Source organism: Coenobita brevimanus, chromosome 101 (genome assembly GCF_032717465.1).
Source record: "Coenobita brevimanus isolate Jiangsu-jjx chromosome 101, ASM3271746v2, whole genome shotgun sequence".
In the NCBI taxonomy this organism is placed as follows: domain Eukaryota; kingdom Metazoa; phylum Arthropoda; class Malacostraca; order Decapoda; family Coenobitidae; genus Coenobita; species Coenobita brevimanus.
In genome coordinates this window covers 60412915-60437084 of record NC_137054.1, presented here as the reverse complement: position 1 = coordinate 60437084, position 24170 = coordinate 60412915, and the positions used below count along the sequence as shown (strand labels likewise).

At 42.5% G+C, this 24170-nt stretch overlaps 1 protein-coding gene and 1 pseudogene across 1 annotated transcript in view; one reads left to right on the top strand and one right to left on the bottom strand.

Moving 5' to 3' along the window:
* The window catches only part of LOC145415050 (glutamate [NMDA] receptor subunit 1-like), a 529989-nt gene that overhangs the window by 20303 nt on the left and 485516 nt on the right, over positions 1 to 24170 (bottom strand). The gene's annotated exons all lie outside the window — the stretch shown is intronic.
* LOC145415266 (small subunit ribosomal RNA) lies at positions 5960 to 6882 on the top strand (annotated as a pseudogene).

Genomic DNA, 24170 nt, shown 5'->3' with positions numbered 1-24170 from the left:
ACTTATCGAGCGAGTTAGGGAATTAACAGAGGAATCAGTTAGAGAAGAACAGGGTGGTTTCAAGAAGGGAAGAGGTTGTGTAGATCAGATATTCATCCTAAGGTGTTTGTTGGAAAAGTTTCTAAAGAAGAGAAAGAAGTTGTATGCAACCTTCATGGATTTGGAGAAAGTATATGACAGAGTGGATAGACAAGGGATGTGGAAAATATTAAAAATATATGGAGTAAATGAGAAGCTATGGAATGCATGAAGAGTATGTATGAGGGCATCAGGGCCGCTGTGAATGTGGATAAAGAACTGAGTGAATTCTTCTATATGAATGTTGGATTGGAACAGGGATGTGTCTCGTTTCTATGGTTGTTCAATTTGTATATGCATAGAGTTATAAACAGATACAAGGTAGGACAGTGGATGTTGGAGTGGCCCTATTGAAAGAGGGCAGCATTTGAAAACTTTCTGTTCCACTGTTTGCAGATGATATTGTATTGTTAGGAGACAAAGAGGAACCGCAAGGCTTGGTGAATGAGTCTGGGAGAGTAAATAAGAAATGGAACCTAAAGGTAAATGTAGGGAAGAGTAAAGTTGTGGTCTTCACATGAAATGAGGTAATTGAATGCACAATGAGGCTAGATAGTGAGGAAATGGATAATGTGAGTGCATTTAAGTATTTGGGTAGTGTGGTGAGTAAGGATCGAGGTTTGGAAGTTGAAGTGCTTGAAAGGCTACAGCAGGGAAGGTTGCTGGTTCATTGAAAGCAGTGATACGAAACAGAGAAGTAAGGATGGAAGTAAAAGAGTCACTGCAAGACAGTATTGTGATCACTCTAACATATGGAGGTGAAGCTTGGACTTTGCTGGAAGGGCACAAGTCAAGAGCAAGTGAAGTGGAAATGGGTAATTTGAGAGAAGCATGTGCAGTTACATGGATAGACTGACTGATAAATGAGGAAGTGAAGAAGCACTGTGATATGGATGTGACAGAAAGCATCAGGAGAAATACACTGAGGTAGTTTGGGCATGTGGAGAGGATGGAATGTGAGAGACTACCTAGGAAAGTGTATGTGAGGAGGTAGAGCAGAGGGGAGAGGAAGGGGTAGACTGGGAAAGAGATGGAGAGATGGCATAGAGAGGTATATGAAAGAGGGGGTGTAAATGGGCTCGTGGCCTTTGGTTCCTTCTTCCTCACATTAAAAAAAAAAAAAAAAAAAAAAAAAAAAAAAAAAAAAAGCAGGAGGGGAGAGCAGCAAAATGGCAGGGCACAGGGTAACATGGAGGTGATTTGTTTGAGGCCACCCCTTATGGGATTAAGGCACCTGGCTATAGATAGAGAAATAAAGAAAATATTTCAGGGAATATAGCTTGAGAGAGTTTAATGGAGCAAAAGATGTAGAAAATAAATACAGTACTTTCAGTTTAAGGAACCATACATGGAGGGTGTCTGTAAATATGTTCCCAAATATGAAGCTAAATTTGAGAAGGAAAAGGCACAGTTTAATGATAAGTGCAGAGTATCAATGAAAGAGAAGAAACAAAGCTTGGAATATTGTAAGGAAAACTAAGAGTAAATCAGCGTGGGAGAGATACAGACATTTGGATTATGCGAGGATTAGAAAAGAAAAAGCAGCTAAATATGAAAAGAATATGGTGGATGAATCTGGATGTGATCCAAAATTGTTTTCTATCTATCTATCTATTGCCAGACGCCATAATCCCGTAAGGGGTGGCCATTTGACTTTGAATTATTTGTTTTACGGGGAGGGTCACTAAACCTCCACCAACCCACTTGTTGACACGTAGGGAGCACGTATGGTTTGGTTATATGGTTACCACCCAGCATTGTAAATGGTTTCTTAGCTTATAGGAAACCATTTGGCTTGTCACTCAATGTAAAGCCACCTGTAAAGGAAAGAAAAGCAATAAGAAGTGACAGGAAAGATGGGAGAAACAGGAAGAGAGGAGGGCAGGCACAGAAAAGGAATGATAAAGACTAAGGAAGAAGTAGGCAGCACTACATCAAGTGAGTGTTGTTTTACACGTATAAAACAGTAAAACGAATATTAAAGATAGAATTGTAAGATTAAAATATGATGATAAAGAATATGAATGAGAAGTCATGTGTGAGATTATGAATGAGAAATTCCAGACAGTATTTGTAAAAGAAGAGGATTTTAGATCAGAAATAAATCATAAGACCCTGGTAAACAAAATAAATGAGGTAAAATTTCAACTTGGTGAACTTTAGGAGTAGATGGAAAATGTGGATGTAACAAAAGCCATGGGACCTGATAACATTTCTGGTTGGGTAATAATGGAATGTGCTGAAGAGTTAGTTAAACCAATATATGATATAATAAAATGATCTCCAATGGAGGGCAATTTGCCAAGGGACAGAAAGAGAGCAAATATAAGGCCCTGCGCAGAGTATGGTACACAAACACCATTTTCTTTTTCTTTTTTTTTAAGTAACAAAAAATGCTGTCAAAAGAGTTTTAATATTTGATGAGCAATAACACCAAAACTATTACTGTATAGCTAGGATGATGTCTGCAACATTTTAAAACTGAAATATCCAACAACTTTTGGGTACCAAAGCTATTATTTTTTACATTTCTTCCATGAATTAGAAAAATATTAGACATCGCAGTTTTACGTGCATGCAACTGTGTGACCTTTAATGTTTAATACAGTATTTCATATCAAATCAATAATAAAAACGGAGTGACTATTATCACAGTGTGGAGAAAATAACAAGGCAACTATTATCACCGTGTGGTTATAATACAGATGTTGTTGTTATTACCGGACCGTCATCAGCACTGGTATCTTTATAATACCCACAAGGTGAACATATTGTTAGCTGTATTATAAATGTATGGTGGAAAACTTCTCTATAAGGCATTTAACTCGCCCCATCCCGACGTTTTTGGACCTTTTATTTTTTTGGCTCAAACATCCGTTTTTGGTGAGAAACATTGAAAATTCATAGAGAAATCGCTCACCTGAGGTTTAAAATACCAGATTTAGGTGCGAGTACTTCCTTACCTGACTGGGTTTTCTAACAGGCTGGCACCAAAGAAAATGAGTTCTATGGGAGGGTAACTATTCTATCCACTCATAAACAGTATTTATTTATTTACTTGGTACGAATTTATATGTAGTACAGGAGTATACTGGTTTTCAAACAGTAATATAGGCATTATAAGCATTGTTTCACTCACTAACTCATCACCATTCATGACTTTTTTTTTCCCACATTACCTGATCATCATTTCTGACTGTTTCTTCCTCTAAACTTTGTCCTCCACACTGTCATCGATTGGGGAATCACTCTGGCCCTGAATGTCTTTATTGGCCAGGTCACTGGTAACAGGTGAATTGTCGAGACAATGGCGTGCAGGGGGGGGGGGAAGAGGTTATGCGGTGTAAGGCATTGTTCCTGCTTGGCATCTTGTAGAGGAATAGAGGAAGGTGTCCCGCGTATACGTGCCAAAAATCACTCGAGAAATCACTCGCGAAAATTGAAAATTGTGCAAATTAGGGACCTTGCAATGTTGCCGCGTTAATTCACGTCGCCGGGACGGCGCGGGTTAAACAGACCAAGAGTAATGAGAACTCTTTTCAGACACTCCATGAAACATCTACTATCACAGTGCAGTGATAATAATGGGACATATATTATCACCGTAAGGTGATAATATACACAGCCTAACAAGAAAGGTTCCTATACCACGGGATCTCCCCGAATGGAGACAATGCAACAAAAGAACATAATACAGTAATAAAAAGAAGAGGAATGTAAATACACCTCTTCGAGTGAAGTGAAGTCAGTGAATGTGCAGTGAGGTTGGATGAGGAGTAAATGGAAAATGTGAGTGCATTTAAATACTTGGGTAGTGTGATGAGTAAGGATGGAAGTTTGGAAGGTGAAGTGCTTGAAAGGGTACAACAAGGAAGAAAGGTTGCTGGTTCCTTGAAAGCAGTGATAAGAAACAGGGAAGTGAGCATGGAAGTAAAAAAGTTACTACATAACAGTATTGTGATACCAGCTCTAACGTATGGAGTTTGGACCTTGTTGGAGGGACACATGTCAAGAGTGAGAGCAGTGGAAATGAGTTATTTGAAAGGAACATGTGAAGTCACATGGAGAGACAGACTGACAAATGAGGAAGTGAAGAAGCGTTGTGGTGTCGATGTGGATGTGATAGGAAGCATTAGGAAAAACACACTGAGGAGGTTTGGCCATGTGGAGAGGATGGAGAGTGACAGAATGACAAGGAGAGTGTATGTGAGTGAGGTAGAGGGGGGGAGAGGGAGGGGGAGGCCAAGGATGAGATGAAGGGATGGAGTGGAGAGATGTATGAGAGAGGGGTGTGTGAATTGGGAGAAGGGGAGGGAAATGGTGGGAGACAGGGTGATATGAAGGTGACTTGTTTGTGGCCACCCCTTACGGGACTGAGGTGTCTGGCAATAGATAGATAGACAACTGAAAAACATTCTTGCAATAAAAAAAAATATTGCAATAAAAAGAATAGTCTTATTGACACAGTTAGTAAGTCATAGAGAATAAAAATCCTAGACAATGCTATAGCAATGTACACAGATTGGAGACAAGACTGGCAGCCACTATTATCACCACATACGCTGGCTATGGACGACGCCACACAGGTGTGTCCCGGGTGCTTGGTAACCAAACCCAGTGCATGTTTCAGCTAAGCATGCATCACAGGTGTACAGTATCTTGGCGTATCAGTATCATTCTCTTCCAATATTTTTTCCAAATGCATGCTGAGCATGCTGTGGTCGAAAAAGAAGTTCGTTTTCACAACTTTCCAACCTTGCGGTCAGTGGTGTTTCACAACATCCACCACCTCCACATGAAAGAACATACTATGAAGGACTGTGCGATGGCATTAACTTGACTCTTAGGGGAATGGTGTTTTTGTATCATTCTCCGCACAGGGCCTCATTTAATACTGTACCAAAATATAACAGTGGCAACAGGGAAAACCCATTAAACTCAGGCCAGTGTCTCTTACAAGTACTGTTTGTAAATTGTGTGGAAAAATCATAAGGAAGAGATGGCTTGCTCATTTAGAGAAAAAATAAGATAATAATTTGTAGACAGTTATGTCTCAGAGCAGGTCCTTCATGAATCACAAATTTGCCAAATTTTTCCTGTGTTACAGGAAAGAGATGGGTGGGTGGATTGTATTTATTTTGATTTATGGAAAGCTTTTGATAAAGTACCATATGAGATGTTGATCAGGAAAGCTTTTGATAAAGTATCACATGACAGGCTGATTTGGAAATATAAAACAATGGTGGCATTAATGGTGCTTTATGGAAATGGATGAGAAGCTACCTCACTGACAGACAGATGAGAACTATGATTAGAGATAAGTTTTCAACATGCAAGGAGTTGATAACTGGAGTGCCCCAAGGAACAGTTTTAGCCCTCATTACATTCCTAAAATATGTAAATGAGATGCCCAATGAAGTTTGGGGGAGACATTGGCTAAATTGGTAGAGGGGTGGCCTGCAGTCCCAATGAACCCAGGTTCAAATCCTTGCTGGGGCAGGGAACAGTTTAAGGATCTGAATTTCATAAAGCAGACTTTACTGATCTAACTGTAGACCTGCTGTCACGTCATAAAAATACCCCTGCTGATATCAGTACACGAGTCTTGTACTCAATATGGACAGGGGATGTTAGCAACGCAGAGCTGACATGTGGAGGTGTATGGTATGTAGAACTCCCGGGCCTTGGGGGCAGGCTGTGAAGCCTATGCCCAGAGTCAGAAACAAACATATATATATATATATATATATATATATACAGGGGCACACCCAGAAATTTTCTAAGGGGGGGGCCCATAGTGAGGTGAGGTCAGGTAATTCGAAAATTATGGGGAGGTCACATGCAGGTTTAGAGTCAGACAGCTGCTGGCTCATGGTGTTACTCTTTGTTTGTACTTGCCAATTTTTCATGTTTTGCTGCTATCAAAATAAATATATATAAATTTTTAAAGGACCCAGAGAGCTAAGGGGGGGGCCGGGCCTGGGGACCCCCCCCTGGGTGCGCACCTGTATATATATAACGATGCTGACCAGCGATCCATTGGCGTTATTCCCATGATCCAGCAGGTAGCTTCAGGGAAACCAAAGTCTTTGAGTTCCGGGGGAAGTATGGTTGCAAAGCTGAAACTTAAAGGAATTGACGGAAGGGCACCACCAAGAGTGGAGCCTGCGGCTTAATTTGACTCAACACGGGAAATCTCACCAGGCCCGGACACAGGAAGGATTGACAGATTGAGAGCTCTTTCTCAATTCGGAGGGTGGTGGTGCATGGCCGTTCTTAGTTGGTGGAGTGATTTGTCTGGTTAATTCCGATAACGAATGAGACTCTGGCCTATTAACTAGTCAATGGATATCCATTAATTGGTGTCCAGTTCGTAACTTCTTTTTACAGGGATAAGTGGCAATTCTAGCTGCACGAGATTGAGCAATAACAGGTCTGTGATGCCCTTAGATGTTCTGGGCCACACGCGCACTACACTGAATGGATCAGCGTGTTTTCCCCCTGCGAGAGGAGCGGGTAACCCGTTCAAACCCCTTCATGATAGGGATTGGGGCTTGCAATTGTTTCCCATGAACGAGGAATTCCTAGTAAGCGCAAGTCATCAGCTTGCGTTGATTACATCCCTGCCCTTTGTACACATTGCCCGTCGCTACTACTGATTGAATGATTTAGTGAGGACTTTGGACTGGCACCCTTGGATGCCTTGCTTCCCTTCACTGGGAGTGGGTGTACGAGATTGAGCAATAACAGACAGTGCTGGGTGATACCCATATATCCAACCATACGTGCTCCCTACGTTCAAATGGGTTGGTGGAGGATTTGTACCCTTCTCTCTAAAACAGATAACTCAGAGTTCATGGCAGAGGGATAGGTGGAATCTCTTACTCAACCGCCGGTGACAACAGGATACTCTTGCTTGTCCTTCCTCTAAGCCATGCAACCATGTACAATGCTGGGTGGTATCCATATATCGAAACCATACATGCTCCCTACATTGTAAAACAATTAACTCTAAGCCCTTGGCCATCCCAATTGGGATTTATGGCATCTGGGAATGAATGAATGAATGAAACCTACACACAGAATTGCTATGGGAGGGTTGTCTGTGTTTTGTGTTTCCACCTCTACCAAGTGAATTTTATGGACAAGAAGTAACTGGCAACTCCTCTGGTGTTGGCTGGAGGTGGTGAAACACTAAGCACCTCAGTGCTTGCCCAGAAGTGACAGTGGGAGTATATGCTCCCATCGCTCTGAGCTTGCACCTCACTCTTTTTTCATATACATTATTGTTTGCTCTGTTATTTTCCTAGAGTTGAGTTATCATGCCTGGAAAGTACTGCTCAAGGGATGAGAGAGTCTGTATCACAGCATGGAGGCAGGATAACATTCCTATCAACACGATTTGTGAACATACTGGATGTGCAAAGTCGACCGTCGTGAAGATTCTTGCTGCAGCACGTGGCCTGCCACCTGATGTCGTACCAGAGCACAAGCATGGTGGTGGACAGAAGACGATGACTTCCAGAGGTACAGATACACTTTGGATGAGAGAAGCAATCAAGAATCCTTGACTGACAGCAGCAAAATAGAAGAGAATGCATCCCCAGCTGTTACAAAATGTCTCAATTCGAATTATCAAACACCGCTTGCAAAAGGAGCTGGGTTTGCCAAGCAGCACCACAGCCAAGAAACCGCTTCTCACTGACCGCATGAAGAAGCAGCGCATTTAGTTGCCAAGAAGTATGCACACTGGACATTGGATAAGTGGAGAAAAGTTATGTTTTCTGATGAAAGTACATTTCAAGTGTTCCAGGTGCATTCTGCCAGGATTTGTTGCCCTGCCTCCTATAGTCGATATGACCCTACTTGCACGGTGCCGACTGTTAAGCACCCACAATCAGGAGTGGTATGGGGATGTTTCTCAGGTGAAATGGGAAGGGGAGGCCTCTACTTTCTTTCTAAGAACCTGATGATGAATGGTGGCCAGTACATTCAAGTTCTGAAAGATCATTTGTTAAACTTTTTTGCTATCATGGGTACAACTTTTTCATGCACGATTCAGCTCCATGTCACAGGTCAAGAAAGGTGACAAGATGGCTTCATGATAATTGGATTGAGGTCCTCAACTGGCCTGACAACAGTCCGGATCTAAATCCGATAGAAAACTACTGGGCAAAGATGAAGAAAATCATGGCAGAAAGGAAGACACCCATGTCACGAATCAAATTCGCGACATTTCCTTTTTGTGAGAAGCCACAAACTATTAGTGGAAAACTCACTGTGTATCGCTCAGTTAACCGTTTCTCTCTCCACTTCGGTGGTATACCTTTCAAAACATTCGTCACTGTTTCAAAAGTGACCGATCTAATGCACGTCACTAAGTGCTCTACTGAGCGATACTATTGTTTCTTTATTGTTCGCCCCTGCTTGCCTCAACCGTTAGCCACGCCTTCTTCCGGTGGCCTATGCGTTCTACCACACGCATCATTTGAATTCAGTCAAGTGTTTGCTGTGACGGAGAGAGGACCTGTGCTGCAGTGTGAGAGGTCAGCTAGTACCCAAACTCCACTTACAGTTCTCCAAGCCCCCACCTTAGTTCTCCAGCTTTGAGTGATACACCGCATTCATCGACCAGTATTTCATTTTTGTATTTTCCTAGGTTTAAGAGTTTAGTTAAGTGAGCTGTTTCCTTACATGCTGGCCGGCTGCGCCGCATGTTGTGTTCTTTTCTAGGCGTAAGAATTTAGCTCTGTGTGAGTGAGTGAGTGCGATCTCTTTATTTGATTTTGAAATGTACGTTAAATTTATTTTGTAACCAATAAATTTAACAGTTCTTTTGCTTGAGCTTAATGTAATGTAAACTCTTGTTTCATTTCTCCGCAGTTAAGCTTATTTCTCTTATAGCTCCTAGCTTGCATAAACGTTTTGCATTCTATCTATCTATCTATTGCCAGACGCCTCAATCCCGTTTGGGGTGGCCATAAACAAATCGCCTCCAAGTCGCCCTGTCCCCCGCCATTTCACTGCCCTGCTCCCAACTCACACCCCCCTCTCTCATATACCTCTCCACTCCATCCCTCCATCTCATCCTCGGCCTCCCCCTCCCTCTTCCCCCCTCCACCTCACTCACATACACCCTCTTCGTCAGTCTTTCACCCTCCATCCTCTCCACATGGCCAAACCACCTCAGTGTGTTCCTCATAACACTTCCTATCACATCCACATCCACACCACAACGCTCCTTTATTTTGCATTCATAACTGGTATTTAGGCCAGTCTTGTTTAAGCTTAAAATCCGTTGTGCCTCCTAGGAGTTAAGCATCAGCAAGAACCTGATATTATTATTAGTATTAGTTATTTATTGTCAGGGGTGAAGTAACTTTCTCCAGAGGCTAACAGTACTAGTAATAAGCATTTGTGAGAAATTAGTCTCTGCTGTGTACTGTTGAGAAAGATTATAAATTCTCGTTCTGAGAAAATCGGCGAAGTAAGCCAGCGTAAAGTAATCGTTGCTTGATTTAGTAAGACAATCATTGTCCCTGCTCTTCAATATTATTGAATAATATTATCAATTAAATAATATTTAGCATTTATTTTAAAAACCCCGTGTTATTTTAAAAAAAACCCCGTGACAATTGGCGACCTCGCCAGGATATTAACTCCTAGCTTTAAAGCTATTCACGAGATAGTGCTCAGTCGTTCATATTTAGGTATTTATCATTAAAGTTTATAGGCACAAGTTTACTGGTGTTTGCCATAAATTTAGCAAGTGAATTTTTGCTTTATTAATCCACAGAGTACTTAACACTATTTAGTACTTTATTCTTGGTAACGCCAGACAATTTTATTTGCTCCTGGGTAGCCGCCGTACCCATTGTGTTAATTATTGAGTCTTCCCAGTCATTTGCATTTTTGCTTTATTCTTATCCAGTTAACTAGATAAGACTGGTCACCACTAGCTTGTGTCTGTACTCTTTACATGTATTTATTAGCATTCGTTTGCGAAGCAGCAATCAGTACTGAGTCGCTAGTTATTTAGATTGAGTTAGCGACATGGCTACCACCATATTTTTACAGGAAGCCAAAGATATGGGTCTTACAGACCCAACTGAAATTAAAGAGTACATACTCTCACGGCATAATATGGACCAGCAGTGCGAGAATGATGCACGTGAAGAGCGTAAGATTCAGCGCGATTACGAGCGAGAACAGCGCGAACACGAGCGTGAACAACGAGACAGAGAACAAGAACACGAACGTGCTGAGCAAGAAGCACGAGAAAAACATGAACTTGAAGTGCTGAAGCTCAAGCGAGATTCCTTGGCTTCAGACACATCTGGTGCAGTTGGTTCAAGCTCCACGAGCGTTCTCCCTGCACATGTTATGGCGACACACATCAAGCTTCCCCCATACAAAGATGGCGAGCAAATTGAGCCATACATAGCTCGATTTGAATACATGGCTCAACTTTACCAGCTCGATGATGCAGCTAAGCGGCTTCAGTTTCTTAGCCTGTTTGAGGGCCCGGCCCTCGATATTTTCCACAGAATTCGTGGAGACAATCTCACGTATGAAGTGATGAAAGCTGCACTCATTAAGGCGTATGGTCTCACAGTAGACGACGCCAAAGTTCAGTTCATGCGAGCTCGTCTCCAAGACAAGGAGACAGCTGTTCAGTTCCTCGACCGTCTCACAGCTTACTTAGGTGAGTGGATGGAGAAAGATGAAACTCCTTCCACGCGTGAGGGGATAATTGACCTTATGCTGCGTACACAGCTAGAGAGGTCGTGGCCTGCTGAGCTCATAGCACAGCTTAAGATCTGCCAGGTGAAAGATGCCAGCCAAATGGTAGAAAAGGCTGACGCATTCTTTACTGCATACAGGTATCAAACTCGTAAGCAAAACACCTGGAACAGAAAGCCTGATAAATCTGGGAAACCGTCTCAGATTGAACCCCACCAACAAGGCCATTCTCAGAATAATGGCCAAGGTCCAAAACTGCAGTTGAAGGACCAGGGGCAAAACACTCAGAAACCTGAGTGGAAGAGGTACAACAGGTATCCTAACCAGCAGCAGTATCAGCCATGCAACCGACCGTCGGGACAAACTTTTTCACCATCAGCTCAAAAGAGGCAGGAAGCGAACGCAGCCTTCATTCCTCAGCAGCAGCACGGTGGTCATGTCCCTACCAGTATGGGTACTCCCCCACAGGTCACTAGTCCCACAGTGACAGTGAACCCCCCTCCACAGATGGCCAATGTTCCATCTCCACAGGCAGTGAGTACGACCCCTCAAGTATATAATCCTCAAGGCACAATGTTTGCCGCATCAATTCAGCAGCCTCATGAGTGGCTAGCTGCTTCCTCCACAGGCCCTCCCACAGGTGACAGTACCTTCCTTGTTCAGCCAGGGTTTGTGGGAGGCATTCCTGTGAAGGTCCTGAGAGATAATGGTTCCTCAGGTTGCTTTGTCAAGCAGAGTCTAGTTCGGCCTGAGCAGTATACAGGTCGACAGATCCATGCAAACCTTATTGATGGATCATTGAGAGTGTTCCCTGAGGCATGTATCCAGGTGGCATCTCCATTTTATACTGGTACGACACTCGCAGTTGTCATACCAGGACCTTTATTTGAACTCGTCATCGGCAATATTTCCGGTGTCAAGGATAGTTGCTCCGATGATGACGCTACTCAGACTTCGGCTGCTGCGGTAACACGAGCCATGACTGAGGCTCCAGACTGTGTCACTCCAGTGATCATTGAATCGCCGCAAGATCTGATGTGTAGCCAACTTGTTGTACAAGAACAACATTCTGACCCGACACTTGCTGCCGTGCGGAACAAACAAAAGGGTCGAGTGATTAAGTATTCACGGGGAGGTCGAGCCAAGTTCCTTCGCAAACAAGGACGGCTCTACCGTGAGTCACGAACACCCGAGGGCGAGGTTCGACTGCAGTTTGTCGTTCCCGCCAAGTACCGCCCAGTGTTAGAATGGGGTCATTGTTCAGCCTCAGGAGGTCACATGGGCAAAAGGAAGACCCAGGGCCGTATCTGAGTTGACTTTTTCTGGCCAGGGATGGGACGAGACATAGATAGTTTTGTGCGTTCCTGCAGTGTGTGTCAAAGTAACACCACTAATCAGGGACACGCCCTTCCTGTGCCGTTTCTAACCACACCTGTAATCTCTGAGTCAGTTGAGAGACAGGGTAGTGGTAATGTGGGTGTAGACCTGATGTCTCACCTACTAACTAGCAACTGTTGTATGTTGGGTTCTATAAATAGACAGCCTCAGATATTTGAGTAATCCAAGGACCAGCCTGGTTCCCAGTTAAAAGTGTAGACCAGACGTCTCACTCGTTGGCCCCACAGGACACAGTATATCCAGGGCCTGTACATACATGTATACCATAAGTTAAGGGGGAAGTTTGAGAACCCTGCAGAGACAGTCCGAGGCTGTGTATGAATTACCTTGTGGAACGTCTCGAGCTGTGGGCCTCTCTGAGGATTCCCGGAGAATGCACATTACCCACATGAGTGTTCACACCCACGGTGGGTGTTAAAACGTGACCTGCCCGAGATTGCGTAGCGATTCTCAGCTTCCTGTATTAGTCGTAAGTGTAGAGTTAGGTTAACCAGTAAACTGCCCGCTCTAAGCAATTTGTGAATTCAAGAACTGGCACGTTTCCTGGTTAATAATGTTAGGTTAACTAGTAAACTGCCTCTTCTAAGAGATTTGAGTAATTCAAGAACTGGCACATTTCCTAGTTAATAAGTGTTAACCAGTAAGCTATAAGGGTTCTAAGCAATTTGTGAATTCAAGAAATACGTTTCCTGGTTAATAATGACATAAGTACTGATTGCTAGGCAGAGAGAGAGAGAGAGAGAGAAATAACAGTTTTGATGCTCCACCTTAATTCCTTTCGCAGGTGTAGCTGGTGGGTGCAGCATTGCCGTGCAGATCAGCTGGTCGTTCCTGTCGCATGCTGCCACCCCTTCTTCTGCCTCGTCGTCATTATTTTACTATAAATTTGTATTATGTGATTTTACACATAGGCACAATTACACCACAACTGTCACATCTACACCATGTATTACATACACTACGCTACATGACAATTAGTTGTTAATGTAAATGTAGCGAACTTTCGTTCAGTTTGACCTGAGTACAAGATTTTCACCATCGTCACGGAGTTTTTCCCTCAAGCTTGTTTCTATTAATGTAAATACGAGGCTTTTTCGCTCACTGGCGACTGCGACTTTCTTCTGTAGCAGGATAGCACACACACTATAGTGTGACTCTTGTGTGCCTGAGTTAGGATGTGTACATATATATAAATATCCACAAATTTTTTCCCATAAGGAAAAAATTTAATTTTGTAGGAGCGTAATGTCACGAATCAAATTCGCGACATTTCCTTTTTGTGAGAAGCCACAAACTATTAGTGGAAAACTCACTGTGTATCGCTCAGTTAACCGTTTCTCTCTCCACTTCGGTGGTATACCTTTCAAAACATTCGTCACTGTTTCAAAAGTGACCGATCTAATGCATGTCACTAAGTGCTCTACTGAGCGATACTATTGTTTCTTTATTGTTCGCCCCTGCTTGCCTCAACCGTTAGCCACGCCTTCTTCCGGTGGCCTATACGTTCTACCACACGCATCATTTGAATTCAGTCAAGTGTTTGCTGTGACGGAGAGAGGACCTGTGCTGCAGTGTGAGAGGTCAGCTAGTATCCAAACTCCACTTACAGTTCTCCAAGCTCCCACCTTAGTTCTCCAGCTTTGAGTGATACACCGCATTCATCGACCAGTATTTCATTTTTGTATTTTCCTAGGTTTAAGAGTTTTGTTAAGTGAGCTGTTTCCTTACATGCTGGCCGGCTGCGCCGCATGTTGTGTTCTTTTCTAGGCGTAAGAATTTAGCTCTGTGTGAGTGAGTGAGTGCGATCTCTTTATTTGATTTTGAAATGTACGTTAAATTTATTTTGTAATCAATAAATTTAACAGTTCTTTTGCTTGAGCTTAATGTAATGTAGACTCTTGTTTCATTTCTCCGCAGTTAAGCTTATTTCTCTTATAGCTCCTAGCTTGCATAAACGTTTTGCATTCATAACTGGTATTTAGGCCAGTCTTGTTTAAGCTTAAAATCCGTTGTGCCTCCTAGGAGTTAAGCATCAGCAAGAACCTGATATTATTATTAGTATTAGTTATTTATTGTCAGGGGTGAAGTAACTTTCTCCAGATGCTAACAGTACTAGTAATCAGCATTTATGAGAAATCAGTCTCTGCTGTGTACTGTTGAGAAAGTTTATAAATTCTCGTTCTGAGAAAATCGGCGAAGTAAGCCAGCGTAAAGTAATCGTTGCTTGATTTAGTAAGACAATCATTGTCCCTGCTCTTCAATATTATTGAATATTATTATCAATTAAATAATATTTAGCATTTATTTTAAAAACACTGTGTTATTTAAAAAAAAAACCGTGACAACCCAGTCTGGACAACCCCAAGACTGAACTGACAAACTTTTGGTGCAATGAAATGTCCTTAGGTTACTTTAGAGATCTAAGTGATTCCAAGCCAAAATGCATCCAACTGGTCCTGAAAAACAACAGAAACTATGTACTATGATTTCTGTGTTTTTTAATACCTTGTTTGGGGGAGGTCCTACGTCAATTCGCAGTAGCTGTCAACATTATATATATATATATATATACACTATATATAAATAGATTAAATTATATACTGTGTATATATATATATATATATATATATTATATATATATATATATATATATATATATTTATATATATATATGTTTGTTTTTTTTTGTTTTTTTTGAATGCTGTGAAGAGTATGTACGATGGTGCGAAGGCTGCAGTGCGTGTGGAGGGTGAACTAAGTGAATTTTTCTCTTTGAAGGTTGGGTTGAAACAGGGATGTGTCATGTCTCCATGGTTGTTCAATCTGTACATGGATGGGGTAATAAAAGAGGTACAAGGTAGGGTAGTGGATGTTGGAGTGGCCATGGTGAGAGAGGATAGTGTTTGGAAACTCCCTGTACTGTTGTTTGCAGATGATACTGTGTTGTTGAGTGAAGACGAAGGAGAGCTGCAAGGCTTGGTGGATGAGTTTGGGAGAGTGTGTAAGAAACGGAATCTAAAGGTGAATGTAGGGAAGAGTAAAGTGATGGTCTTTGAGAGAGGTGAAGTCAGTGAATGTACAGCGAGGTTGGATGGTGAGGAATTGGAAAATGTGAGTACGTTTAAGTACTTGGGTAGTGTGATGAGTAAGGATGGAGGTTTGGAGGGTGAAGTGCTTGAAAGGGTACAGCAGGGAAGAAAGGTTGCTGGTTCTTTGAAAGCAGTGATAAGAAACAGGGAAGTGAGCATGGAAGTGAAAAAGTTACTACATGACAGTATTGTGATACCAACTCTAACGTACGGAAGGGAAGCTTGGACGTTGTTGGAAGGACACAAGTCAAGAGTGAGAGCAGTGGAAATGAGTTATTTAAGAGGAGCCTGTGGAGTCACATGGAGAGACAGGCTGACGAATGAGGATATAAAGGAGCGTTGTGGTGTTGATGTGGATGTGATAGGAAGTGTTATGACGAACACACTGAGGTGGTTTGGCCATGTGGAGAGGATGGAGGGTGAAAGACTGATGAAGAGAGTGTATGTGAGTGAGGTGGAGGGGGAAAGAGGGAGGGGGAGGCCGAGGATGAGATGGAGGGATGGGGTGGAGAGGTATATGAGAGAGGGGGGTGTGAGCTGGGAGCAGGGGAGTGAAATGGTGGGGGAGAGGGCGACTTGGAGGCGATTTGTTTGTGGCCACCCCAAACGGGATTGAGGCGTCTGGCAATAGATAGATAGATATATATATATATATATATATATATATATATATATATATATATATTTGTGGTAGGTGGGGGCATTCACCATCCACTCACTCAATGTAGTGCTGCTCTCGGTTGTCTGCCCTGTCCTCTCCTCCATCCTTCTTTCCTTCCATCTTCTTCTATCTTTCTTTCCTTCATTTTTTCATCCTTCTGCCTACAGGTGACTGTACACTCCCTCTTCTGTCTTTCATTCCTTCATTCTTTCCTCTCTCCTCTGTCTATGGGTGACTCTACACTGAGTGACAAGCCAAATGGTTTCCTGTACACCAGGAAACTATTTACTACGCTGGGTGGTGACCATAAAACCAAATTTTGGCGCCTGGTGGTTTAGTGGGTAACTATTGTGCTCCAATTGAATTGAGCCAGTGAAGGTTTATATCCAAGGAGTGGTTGGGGTTTAATGATCATGTAATGCCACTCAGGGATGAGTGAGGTTGGTCACTCTCATCTTAAATGTCAGGACCAACTGTCTAGCCCCGGGCTCCTACGCTCCTCATGGGGCAATGTAGGATTGGATGATGGATGGATGAATATATATATATATATATATATATATATATACAGTAGAGTCTCTTTTATCCGAAAATCATGGGACTTTCAAAGATTCGTTTAATCGATTTTTTCGGATAAAAGATACTGTAGTAATCCCTCCACTATCCAATGTAACAGAGCCAAAGGCATGTCCGGAAAGTGGTCCTGTCCGGAAAGTGGACCCCTGGGTCCTGGACTGGTACTTAAGGACCCTAACCCAGCCTATCTTTGAAGCCACCTAAATAACTCCCTACCGGGCATGCATAGCACCTATTTAAACCTATTTAAGTCCCTATTCACACCAATAATGGACATAAAGCATGAAATAAATGAAAAGGAACCAAAGAATGAGGAATTAGAAGTGACTGTACCTCAGCCAGGGCACTTACAGCATGTCTTTGGCCACCTTCTCTAAGGCTTTGGCAGTGGTGAAAATCCTCTTGAAACACGTAGAGTAATCCAGTGTTGTGCTGCACTTACAGTAATTCTTTGCATTGAGTTATAATTGTTTAACACTGCACGTTGTTAACTGAACCACGCCAGTTTCAACCGCCAGTTCACACTCCCCAATTAATCCTTTGCCCCACCCCATAAAAAGAACTAACTAAAAAAGCGAATAAAGCGCCTTGGACCAGGACGGACCATACGTTTAGGACTAAGGAACGGACAAAGGACATTCTGAGGGTGGGAACATGGAATGTGAGAGGAGTGAATGATGAAGTGAAAGAGAGAGAGATTGTTCAGGTGCTTGAGGATGGAAAAGTGGATATATGTGGATTGACTGAAACTAAATGGATAGGTGAAAGGGTGAGAGAATGGGAATATGGTTTAGGTATATGTGCGGGAGTTAATGAGAATGAGAGGGCAAGAGAGGGAGTATGTTTGATGATAAGCAAGAATGGGAAGGAGAATATAAGAGAGTATGGAACAGTGGGTGCAAGGATTGTATGGGTGAGGATGAAAGTAGGTATACAAGCGTGGGCGATTGTGTGTGTGTATGCTCCGACAGAGGACCGAGTGGCAAGAGTGAAAGATGAGTTTTGGGCGAGAGTAGAAGCATGTATGGACAAATTTGAGAGGAACGAGAGAGTGCTTTTGATTGGAGACATGAATGGCAAAGTTGGGAATGTACGAGTGGATGGAGTGGTTGGTCAGTGGGGTGTGCCAGCTGACATAGATAGGAATGGTAGTGCTTTGGTGGAAATCTGTGCTGGTAAGGGGGCTGGTAATAGCCAACACCTACTTTTGACACAAGATGATCCACCAGTATACATGGAGACTAATGAGGAGGATGGATGGTGAACTTGTTGAACGAAAGGCAATGATAGACTACGTGTGTGTGGATAAGTGAATGAGAAGACAAGTGTTGGATGCAAGAGTGTGGAGAGGGTGGGGGAATGGAGTCTCGGACCATCACTTAGTGATGGTCAAGGTGAAGCTGCAAAGAAAATGGTTGAGGAGACGAAGGGGAAGACAGGAGGAAAAAGCTCCTATGAGAAGAGTGGAGAAGTTGCAAGATAGTAAGAAAATGGCAGAGTATAAGAGCATAGTGGAAGAAAGATTAGGAAGGTACGAGCTAGAGCAGATGGAAGGGGTGGAAGATGTATGTAAGATATTTACAGAGGAGATAGGCGCAGCGTGTGAGGTGGTTTGTGGAGTGGGGAGGAGATGCAAGGGTGTGCAATGGACAGCATGGTGGAATGATGAGGTGAAACGAGCTGTGGAACAAAAGAAGAAGGCATATAGTGAATGGTTAGCGAGTAGAGGTAGTGGAGAAGATGAGAGAGAGAAGAGAGAGGTATATGTGAGTAGGAGAAGGGAGGTGAAGAGGCTGGTGAAGGAGAGTAAAAAAAAAAAGTGGATGAAGAGTTTGGGAGGAATCTGAGTGTGAAATGGAGGGAGAGTAAGAAATTGTTTTGGAAGGAGGTAAAAAAAGTAAGGCAGTGTGAAAGGGGAAATAGTAGGGGAGTGAAAGATAGGAATAATAGATTGTTGGTGGAGAAGAGAGAGAAATTGAGGAAATGGAAGGAGCACTTTGAGGATTTGTTGAATGTAGAGAGTGAGAACAGTGTGAGTATAAGTGGTTGGGGAATGGGTGGGAGAAGGAGAGATGAGAGGAGGGAGGAAGAGATCAGTAGGACGGAAGCAGTGGAAGCAATGAAGAAGATCAAGTTGGGGAAGGCCCCAGGAACTGATGGAGTGTGTGGTGAAATGCTGAGGTATGGAGGTGAGATTGTTGTGGAATGGATATGGAAGTTGTATAGATTGGCTTGGGAAGAAGGAAGGGTTCCAGAGGACAGGAAATCAGGTATACCTGTTCCTTTATATAAAGGAAAAGGGGAGAGAGAAGTATGTGGTAACCATAGGGGTATTTGCCTTCTTAGTGTAACTGGTAAAGTATATGGTAGAATACTCATTGATAGGGTTAGGCATATGACAGAGGAGCTAGCTGGAGAAGAACAAGGGGGATTTAGGAAGGGAAAAGGGTGTGTAGATCAGATATTTGTTCTAAGATGTTTAGTGGAGAAGTATCTAGAGAAGGGAAAGAAAGTGTATGCTGCCTTCATGGACTTGGAGAAAGCTTATGACAGAATAGATAGGCAAGGTATGTAGAAAGTATTAAGAATATATGGAGTGGATGGGAAATTTTTGAATGCTGTGAAGAGTATGTATGAAGGAGCTAGGGCTATAGTGCGAGTGGATGGTGAGCTGAGTGAATTTTTTTATCTCAATGTGGGACTGAAACAGGGTTGTGTGATGTCTCCATGGCTGTTTAACCCCTGAAACGCGGCCGTGAACAGTCGATCCCCCCCGAGTGGTGGGGTTGTATCGCGGTCTGAGTACCTGTAGGAAAATATTAGCCAAAAATCTGAGATTAACCCTAGAACATTATACTTGGTAGGGCAGATAGTACTTACATTCAGCTTTCTCCAGAGACAGGTGTTGAGCCTTCATGGACTACCCAAGGACTTGTGGAGACTTGCAAAGTTGGGTAACCAAATCTTCACTTTCACACCTCTAGCAACCCGATTTCCCCTCTACCACAGCCTCATTCTGTCACAGTAAACTTTATACTACAACGTAAAGGTAGTTTGGAATCCGTATTTGTACAATAAGCACTGAAAATAAGGCTAAAATCAACGGAGGGTACGGCCGACATGCACCGTGGCGGCGGTCTTCCCGTCACTCAACAAACATTTCCATTTTCACAGCTAAAAACATGTATACTACATTATTTTCAATCATATTACTTCCCAAAAGATCACCACGGCGTGCTTTTTATTCTGCCTTACGCCCGCCACTTTATTCTTGTTCCTGTCGGCCGCTTGCACTGACTGGGAAGAGCTAGAACTCACCATAATGTCACTTTGAAAGCCTGCAGTAAACTGACGCTAAACAGCGGCAAACCGTGAGAAAAAAAGCTAGTGTTACAACTGGGGAAACAAGCGTTTCCTATTAGCATAAACTGCTTGTGAGAGGAGAGCGCAGATTTACGGTTCTGAGCGCTCAGAGCGCTGCCATGTATCACAGCCAGGCTGGCCAGGCCGTGGTGGGGGGGGGACAGGGAAAAAACGCGATACTTGGCAACAACTGAGGTCAGTAGTACAAGGTAAAGTATGCTAGTTGTAGCTAAAGGGTGGTGGTACTGATAGACAATACCAGCTGGAGCCTGCTTGCCCGCGGTTATTCAAAATTTACTAGAATCGCAAATGCGACGATCCGCCGTTATGTCCTTTTTGCTGAGCGTCACAAACGAGACGATCCGCGTTTAAGGGGTTAATATATACATGGATGGGGTTGTAAAGGAGGTGCAAGGTAGGGCAGTGGATGTGGGGGTGGCTCTAATGAATGAGGGTGAGATTTGGAAGATTCAGGTGTTGCTGTTTGCTGATGATACAGTACTGTTGAGTGAAGATGAATGGGAGTTACAAGGTTTGGTGAATGAATTTGGGACAGTGTGTAGGAGGAGGAAGCTGAAAGTTAATGTAAACAAAAGTAAAGTTATGGTGTTTGAGAGGAATGATGTCACAGAATGTACAGTGAGGTTGGATGGTGAGGATATGGAGAATGTGAGTGCATTCAAGTACTTGGGTAGTGTGATGAGTAAGGATAGAACTTTGGGGGATGAAGTGCGTGAAAGGGTACAGTAGGGAAGGAAGGTTGTTGGTTCACTGAAAGCAGTGATGAGAAATAGGGAGGTGAGTATGGAAGTTAAGAAGTCACTGCAGGATAGTATTGTGATCCCTACCCTGACGTATGGAAGCGAGGCGTGGACCTTGCAAGAGGAGAACAAGTCAAGAGTGAGAGCAGTGGAAATGAGTTACTTGAGAGGAGCATGTGGAGTGACAGGTTGACGAATGAAGAAGTGAAGGAATGTTGTGGGGTGGATGTGGATGTGGTTGAGATTAGGAGAAATACACTGAGGTGGTTTGGACATGTGGAGAGAATGGAGAATGAAAGACTGACTAAGAGGGTGTATGTAGGTGAGGTGGAGGGAGGGAGAGGGAGGGGTAGACCGAGGATGAGGTGGAGGGATGGAGTTGAGAGATATATGAGGGAGGGGGGAGTGAGTTGGGGGGAGGGTAGTCAAATGGTGGGTGAGAGAGCAACTTGGAGACGTTTTGTCTGCGGCCACACTTTGCTGAATTAGGGCGTCAGGCTATACATAGATAGATAGACTCTTAATTCTAATTTCTTAACACTGCACAACACTTTAAATTCCCAAGTGGTCTACTGGCGAGGTATTGCAGTTTATTCACTGTTTATTCACAAAAAACGAGCACGTGTGGCATCCGTTGCGATAAGCATCTACTCGCAATTGAAGTTAGGCAGTGACTGTTGATGACGGGGAAACAGTTGCCAGATCGCAACAGCCACATTACCAAACTCCTCAATTTTCATTACCAAATTCAGCTTTTTATTACCAAATATGTAAAGCTAGCATTTATTCTTCACTAATTATATATACAAGTGGAAATACATGTAATCACCCTCCTTATAATTAACAGCATGTTGATTATTTTCATGCTAAGTAGGTTAGCAGATTAATCAGGGAGAGTAGAGAATCCACCATTTCCATCTTGTGTATCCTCATACATGTGAAAAATCCGTCTGGTAATGCATTATTCTGATTTATTACCAAATTGGCCCTCATTTGGTAATGAAAAATACCAAATGGCAACCCTAACAGGGGAGGGGAGAGGGGGGAGGAAGGAAGGGGTGAAGGGGTTGTGGTATAAGCAGCTGTTTGGCGCTGCGCGGCAATTTCAAATTACGGGAAGGGAAAAAAATCGGATTTTTTTTTTTTTTTTTTTGGTGGTGGTGGTGGTGGTGGTGGTGGTGGGGGGGGGGCATTTTTGGGTTCTGAAGGTCCAGGCCCACAATGTCCGGTAAGTGGGGTGTCCAGAAAGTGGGCATCAGGATAGTATAGGGATTACTGTAATATGTAGGATACAAGGGAACAGTAGTGTACTCACCCATCACCCATTTCTGGTGACGTCTAACACATCACCACCACCAGCACCCCAAAAGCCACTCAACCATCACCAAAACACTTAATACACTGCAGTAACTACAGATGTAAATGCGCTTTTGTAACTGTAATAGAAACTGTCAACTTAAATAGATCTTCACTCAAGTAAACTTAAATAAACCTTCACCAAAACGATTACGTCATTCACTATAGGAAATTTGAACTAATAAAGTCTTAAATACTCGCTCTAGTGCCTAGCAGAGCAACCATAAACTAACACTAAAGGCGCAAAACAAGCCCGCTGTGTTTGAATTTTTGAATAGATTTCAGATTTTTGCGGTTAATCGAAATGAGAAAGATTTAGTAAAACTTATAGTTAATGGCATATTACAGTTAAAAGAATTTTGGATAAAAGAGATTCCACTGTGTATATATATATATATATATATATACAGTATATACATATATATATATATATATATATATATATATATACAGTATATATATATATATATATACAGTATATGTATACTGTATATATATATATATATATATATATATATATATATATATATATATATATATATATATAGAAACAGTATATACAGTCTTTCCTCATACTTCGACGAAGGTATGTTCCGCCAAAACCGTGCGAAGTGGAAACGTCGAAGCATGAAGATAATTGTTTAAGTGAAAAATTAAAAGCCTTTTGGAGGGACAGCTAGGTTACCTAAATAACCTTTCTAAAAAAAATAATTAAACACAAGAAATACCAAACAAAATGAACTGAAGAATATTTTTAGGTTACATTACATTGTAATTAGGGTCAAACTGGGTGATTATCTATCTATCTATCCATTACCAGACGCCATAATCCCATAGGGGGTGGCCATTTGACTCTGAGTTATTTGTTTTACAGGGAGGGGCACTAACCCTCCACCAACCCACTTGACACGTAGGAATCACGTATGGTTTGGTTATATGGTTACCACCCAGCGTTGTAAATGGTTTCTTGGCTTACAGGAAACCATTTAGCTTGTCACTCAATGTAAAGCCACCTGTAACGGAAAGAAAAGCAATAAGTAGTGACAGGAAAGATGGGAGAAACAGGAAGAGAGGAGGGCAGGCACAGAAAAAGAATGATAAAGGCTAAGGAAGAAGTAGGCAGCACTACATCAAGTGAGTGGATGATGGTCGCCACCACCTACCACTAATGGGTGATAATAACAGATAAAAATAAAAAATGTACATACGAGTACACAATTTATTGAAAAATTGACAAAAAAAGAAAATCAAATGCAGGGGTTAGGTCAGGTTCTTGTTGGGCATGAGAAGCGTTGTACAGGGTGGATGGCGGACAGTGACTAGGAGTGTGTGTGTGTGTTTATTTACCTATTTGTAGCATACAGAAAGTGAGCAATGCTCGTGCTGTCCTGTCTCCATATCGCCATTTATCTAGTCTTCTTTTACACACATGAATGGTTTTCGCCTGCACCACCTCTTCGTCTAAGTCGTTCCAAACACTTATGTATTTACCTAATACAGTAAAACCCCGCTATAATGCGGTTCAGATATTGCCAGTTCACTTTATCGCGGGATTTTCATTGGAACCTAGGTATTTTTACATTGCGGGAAACCCCACCTCATCACGGTTTCCGCAAAGCCTACTACGGTTATTTTTAGGGTACAGTACATATTTTACATCTTTATTATCAGTACTGTATTCTGAAATGGATATATTTATGGTATTTTAATCTTTATTTATTCTAAAATATTAATAGCTGTATTAATTAAAATAAATATTAAAAATCGGCTAATATATTTGATAAAATACAAGCGAAATCGTGGCGTGGGGTGAGGAAATACCCTGACTCATTGGTAGGTGGCACACAATTGGCTGGAGCCTTACCAGTAGCCAATCCAAACACGCTTTACATTTTTACTTGCCGCTGATTGGCTGCTGCCGACGCACCATCCTCAAAGAAAGGAGTGGGACGGCACCACACCACCATACCGCACCTCCCAGTTTACCGCGTGTTCCTGCCTCAGCTACATCGCCGAGCCCACTTCAGCCTTTCACCACTTGTTTTTGCCGCTTTCTCCTGGTTTTCTGAAGTCCCTGCCATGCCACCCAAACGCCCTGCATCTTGTAAGCCTTCTGGTGCCAAGGAAGTCAAGAGGAGGAAGGTT